The following is a 6,601-nucleotide window of genomic DNA, read 5'->3' on the forward strand; positions in this document are numbered from 1 at the left end:
GTTATCGTCTAGTGTATAAAGAGGGATACGTCCTCCAGTAGCTCAGAGATGGAACCTGGTGAGAGTGAGGATGAATTACCTGCGGTGAGGAACTCCGAGTTCGGGCCTTGTTCCAAGGATGATAGGGATGATTCTGGCCCAGTGGGAGTGAGATTTGTAGAGAGAATGGATACATATGTGGTGTCAGGTTAGGTGGAGAAGATGTTGGGGACTGTTGAGTTGGTGAAGGTAACTCTGAGTGGATATATTGTTTCTCTCTGTCCAGAGGGAGCGGGCGCTGCGGATTACGTGATTAGAGACAGGAATTGTGACTTTAATTGCTCTCCGGAACAGGGTGACATTGAAAGGAGTGATAACGGGGTTAGGTTTAAGTGTTGAGGATGAGCAGTTGAAATGGAAGATTCCAGGTGTCTGTGACGCCCTCCGTTTGGTGAGACGTAGATCTGGTGTAGAGCGTGGGGAAACAGAGAATACATTATCTGTCATGCTGGGTTTTGATGCATAGTCACTGCCAGATAAGATCAAGGTAGGAAGTATCAGTTATCCCGTGAGCGATTTTGTTCCGTAAATACTACAGTGTTTTAGGGGTGAAGTTTATGGGCATGTTGCAGCAGTGTGTAGGTGTGAGATGCCTAGATGTGACAAGTGTGCAGGAGGGCATGAGATGAATAAATGTGTGGTATCGGTGGAGAAAGTTCTGTGTGTTAGTTGTGGGGGTGCTAATGGGCTGGGGATCTGAGAGGTGTCAGGTGAGAGAAAGGCAGATTATGGTCCTCTGTAGCTCAACTGTAGCTCAATTGGTAGAGCATGGCACTTGTAACGGGTAGTGGGTTCGATCCCCGGGACCACCCATATGTAAAAATGTATGCGCACATGACTGTAAGTCGCTTTGGATAAAAGCGTCTGCTAAATGGCTTATTATTATTATTATTATTATTATTATTAGATTGAGGTTGCCAGGGTTACAGTAGTACAGAAAGTGTTGTAGCAGAAGCAGTGAAGGGAGTGGTAGAGGAAGATGGGTACAGGGTGAGGGATCTTGAGAGGATTCCTGTGAGTAGGCAGAGACCAAGAGAGAGTGATGGGAAGAATATGTGCTTCAGTAAGGTGGGCTTTTTAGCATTTATAGTAATGGTTGTCAATTGTACTGCAGAAATGGATCAAAAATACCAGAAAATAGAGGCTGTGGTGGCAGCGGCAGAGAAGTACTTGGGATTGCGAGGATTTACTGCAGAACAGCTGCAGGGGGTGTTGAGTGGTAGTGGTCTGGCGTAGGACTAGATGGGGTTAAATAGTGGAATGGGGTGGTGGGTTTTTGTCGTGGAAAATCGCCACGAAGGGACTCAAAGTCAAATGAGTCCCTTGTTGGAGAGGTTCCAACAAACGTAAAAGCACCATAGTACACGTCGGTCGGGAGCTCTGCCGGGGCAGTCCCGTTAGTTGTCCTATATACTGCTTACACAGACAAGTTATATTTGCATGATTTTAGCTTTATTCATAATTAATTAATTGTTAACATTTGGTTCCTGCATGTGACCGACCAATACCTCACAAGGCTTCTTCTCTCCAAGCTGAGACCTTGAAACTGAGATATCCCTTTTGGTTCCCAGAACAATGTTCTGGGCGTACTGCCAATTGGTCTGAGGAGGTCAGTGATCTGCACGAACCAAGAACATTTACTCTCACATTTTTTAGAGCAGGCTAATACTGCAATTTTGTATTAATTAACGTATCAATGAATTTAATGTACAGTGAGGGAAAAAAGTATTTGATCCCCTGCTGATTTTGTATGTTTGCCCACTGACAAAGACATGATCAGTCTATAATTTTAATGGTAGGTTTATTTGAACAGTGAGAGAGAGAATAACAACAACAAAATCCAGAAAAACGCATGTCAAAAATGTTATAAATTTATTTGCATTTTAATGAGGGAAATACGTATTTGACCCCCCCTCAATCAGAAAGATTTCTGGCTCCCAGGTGTCTTTTATACAGGTAACGAGCTGAGATCAGAACCACACTCTTAAAGGGAGTGCTCCTAATCTCAGTTTGTTACCTGTATAAAAGACACCTGTCCACAGAAGCAATCAATCAATCAGATTCAAAACTCTCCACCATGGCCAAGACGCAATATGCAGGGACAAGATTGTAGACCTACACAAGGATGGAATGGGCTACAAGATCATCGCCAAGCAGATTGTTGAGAAGGTGACAACAGTTGGTGCGATTATTCGCAAATGGAAGAAACACAAAATAACTGTCAATCTCCCTCGGCCTGTGGCTCCATGCAAGATCTCACCTCGTGGAGTTGCAATGATCATGAGAACGGTGAGGAATCAGCCCAGAACTACACGGGATGATCTTGTCAATGATCTCAAGGCAGCTGGGACCATAGTCACCAAGAAAACTATTGGTAACACACTACGCCGTGAAGGACTGAAATCCTGCAGCGCCCGCAAGGTCCCCCCTGCTCAAGAAAGGACATATACAGGGCCGTCTGAAGTTTGCCAATGAACATCTGAATGATTCAGAGGAGAACTGGGTGAAAGTGTTGTGGTCAGATGAGACCAAAATGGAGCTCTTTGCCATCAACTCAACTCGCCGTGTTTGGAGGAGGAGGAATGCTGCCTATGACCCCAAGAACACCATCCCCACCGTCAAACATGGAGGTGGAAACATTATGCTTTGGGGGTGTTTTTCTGCTAAGGGGACAGGACAACTTCACCGCATCAAAGGGACGATGGACGGGGCCATGTACCGTCAAATCTTGGGTGAGAACCTCCTTCCCTCAGCCAGGGCATTGAAAATGGGTAATGGATGGGTATTCCAGCATGACAATGACCCAAAACACACGGCCAAGGCAACAAAGGAGTGGCTCAAGAAGAAGCACATTAAGGTCCTGGAGTGGCTTAGCCAGTCTCCAGACCTTAATCCAATAGAAAATCTGTGGAGGGAGCTGAAGGTTCGAGTTGCCAAACGTCAGCCTCGAAACCTTAATGAATTGGAGAAGATCTGCAAAGAGGAGTGGGACAAAATCCCTCATGAGATGTGTGCAAACCTGGTGGCCAACTACAAGAATTGCTGACCTCTGTGATTGCCAACAAGGGTTTTGCCACCAAGTACTAAGTAATGTTTTGCAGAGGGGTCAAATACTTATTTCCCTCATTAAAATGCAAATCAATTCACAACATTTTTGACATGCATTTTTCTGGATTTTTTTGTTGTTATTCTGTCTCTCACTGTTCAAATAAACCTACCATTAAAATTATAGACTGGACATGTCTTTGTCAGTGGGCAAACGTACAAAATCAGCAGGGGATCAAATACTTTTTTCCCTCACTGTATATAGGCTGTGAATGGCCTCACACACCAGTACAGTAGGTGGCGGTGTATGCACCTAAAAGTTGGATGCGCTCCGCCAACCAAATCCCGAAGAAGAAGGATGGAGAATGTGAAAAAGGAGCAAAGTTTTAAATCTTTATTATTGATGTTTGATGAAGAGGATCTACCACCCTATGTAAAGCTGGGATATATAATATACCCCCTAAGAGACTTTGTGTAAAACCTGATGCAATGCAAGAAATGTAAAACGTTTGGCCACATGTTTGCAGACGGAAGGAATATGTTATTGAAGAGCATGTGAATGTAAAATGTTGTAACTGTGGTGGGGGTCATATTCCTGAATTCCCAGAGTGCCCTGTTAGGGTGAAAGAGGTTGAGGTGTCAAGGATCAGGGCTGTACAGCAAATCTCCTATGTGGAGGCGGTGAAGAGAGTTATTGTAGCAAGAGGCCACAGTTCTGAAGAAGATATGGCGGTGGATGCACTGCAACCAGTTGCAAATGTTATACGTCAATCAAGCGATCTGGATACACTAATTTTGAAGGTGGATTTTTTAGTATTTATAGCCACAGTTATTAATTTTACTGCACAATAAGTCCAAGAAGCTGGACATCATCATATCTGCAGCTGAGAAGTTTTTGGGCCTCCAAGACTTCACGGCAGAAGCCCTGCAAGGTCTACTGTAGCCAGAAAATGTTCCACCCTCACAGGATCCTTCTGAGCCTGTGTAGGGACCTGATTAGAACAGAAAATCAGGCTGATTTAATTTAAATGTTGTTATTGATAGTTTGTATGATTTTTTTAGAAATACTGTATACACAGAACAAACATATAAACGCAACATGTAAAGTGTTGGTCCCATGTTTCATGAGGTGAAATAAAAGATCCCAGAAATGTTCCAGACACAAACTTATTTCTAAAATGTTGTGCACAAATTTGTTTACATCCCTGTTAGTGAGCATTTCTCCTTTGCCAACATAATCCATCCACCTGACAGGTGTGGCATATCATGAAGCTGATTAAATAGCATGATCATTATTACACAGGTGCACCTTGTGCTGGGGACAAGAGTAGCTGAGGAGGTGCTTGGCAGCATCTAATGGGGATCCCTAACAAATACAAAAATGCCACTCTAAAATGTGCAGTCTTTTCACACAACACAATGCCAAAGATGTCTCAAGTTTTGCGGGAGCATGCAATTGGCATGCTGACTGCAGGAATGTCCACCAGAGCTGTTGCCAGAGAAAGTTTCTCTACCATTAGCTGCCTCCAATGTTGTTTTAGAGTATTTTGCAGTATGCCCAACCAGCCTCACAACTGCTGACCACCGTGTATGGCGTTGTGTGGACGTGCGGTTTGCTGATGTCAATGTTGTGAACAGAGTACCCGATGGTGGTATCGGGGTTATGGCATGGCATAAGCTACAGACAACTAATAAAAATGCATTTTATCGATGGCAGTTTGAATGCACAGAGATGCCATGACAAGATCCTGAGGCCCATTGTCCTGCCATTCATCCACCTCCATCACCTCGTGTTTCAGCATGATAATGCACGGCCCCATGTCGCAAGGATCTGTACACAATTGAACATGCTGAAAATGTCCCAATTCTTCCATGGCCTGCATACTCACCAGACATGTCACCCTTTGAGCATGTTTGGGATGGTCTGGATCAATGTGTACCACAGCTTGTTCCAGTTCCCGCCAATATCCAGGAATTTCCTAGAAGCCTAGAGTCCGGGAAAAATGTGTTCTTTTATAAATGGATTTCATGCAATTCTATATCATTTTAGATGACTGGAGACTTTCGCAGAATCTTTTTTAATACCTCACAAATGACCAAAATGAAAGGCTACTTTGACACTGAGAATCTGAGATCAATAACCACGACCTTATCTTGAATCCATCAATAGCTTAGGCCCCTACAGTGAGAAAGTATTTGATCCCCTGCTGATTTTGTACATTTGCCCACTGACAAAGACATGATCAGTCTATAATTTTTATGGTAGGTTTATTTGAACAGTGAGAAACAGAATAACAACACAAAAATCCAGAATAAACACATGTCAAAAATGTTATAAATTGATTTGCATTTTAATGAGGGAAATAAGTATTTGACCCCCTCTCAATCAGAAAGATTTCTGGCTCCCAGGTGTCTTTTATACAGGTAACGAACTGAGATTAGGAACACACTCTTAAAGGGAGTGCTCCTAATCTCAGCTTGTTACCTGTATAAAAGACACCTGTCCACAGAAGCAAGCAATCAATCAATCAGATTCCAAATTCTCCACCATGGCCAAGACCAGGGACAAGATTGTAGACCTACACAAGGCTGAAATGGGCTACAAGACCATCGGCAAGCAGCTTGTTGAGAAGGTGACAACAGTTGGTGCGATTATTCGCAACTGGAAGAAACACAAAATAACTTTCAATCTCCCTCGGCCTGGGGCTCCATGCAAGATCTCACCTCGTGGAGTTGCAATGATCATGAGAATGGTGAGGAATCAGCCCAGAACTACACGGGATGATCTTGTCAATGATCTCAAGGCAGCTGGGACCATAGTCACCAAGAAAACTATTGGTAACACACTACGCCGTGAAGGACTGAAAACCTGCAGCGCCCGCAAGGTCTCCCTGCTCAAGAAAGGACATATACAGGGCTGTCTGAAGTTTGCCAATGAACATCTGAATGATTCAGAGGAGAACTGGGTGAAAGTGTTGTGGTCAGATGAGACCAAAATGGAGCTCTTTGGCATCAACTCAACTCGCCGTGTTTGGAGGAGGAGGAATGCTGCCTATGACCCCAAGAACACCATCCCCACCGTCAAACATGGAGGTGGAAACATTATGCTTTGGTGGTGTTTTTCTGCTAAGGGGACAGGACAACTTCACCGCATCAAAGGGACGATGGACGGGGCCATGTACCGTCAAATCTTGGGTGAGAACCTCCTTCCCTCAGCCAGGGCATTGAAAATGGGTTGTGGATGGGTATTCCAGCATGACAGTAACCCAAAACACACGGCCAAAGCAACAAAGGAGTGGCTCAAGAAGAAGCACATTAAGGTCCTGGAGTGGCCTAGGCAGTCTCCAGACCTTAATCCCATAGAAAATCTGTGGAGGGAGCTGAAGGTTCGAGTTGCCAAACGTCAGCCTCGAAACCTTAATGACTTGGAGAAGATCTGCAAAGAAGATTGGAACTAAATCCCTCCTGAGATGTGTGAACCTGGTGGCCAACTACAAGAAACGTCTGACCTCTGTAA

The sequence above is a fragment of the Coregonus clupeaformis genome, unplaced genomic scaffold, assembly GCF_020615455.1.
Source record: "Coregonus clupeaformis isolate EN_2021a unplaced genomic scaffold, ASM2061545v1 scaf2348, whole genome shotgun sequence".
Lineage (NCBI taxonomy): Eukaryota > Metazoa > Chordata > Actinopteri > Salmoniformes > Salmonidae > Coregonus > Coregonus clupeaformis.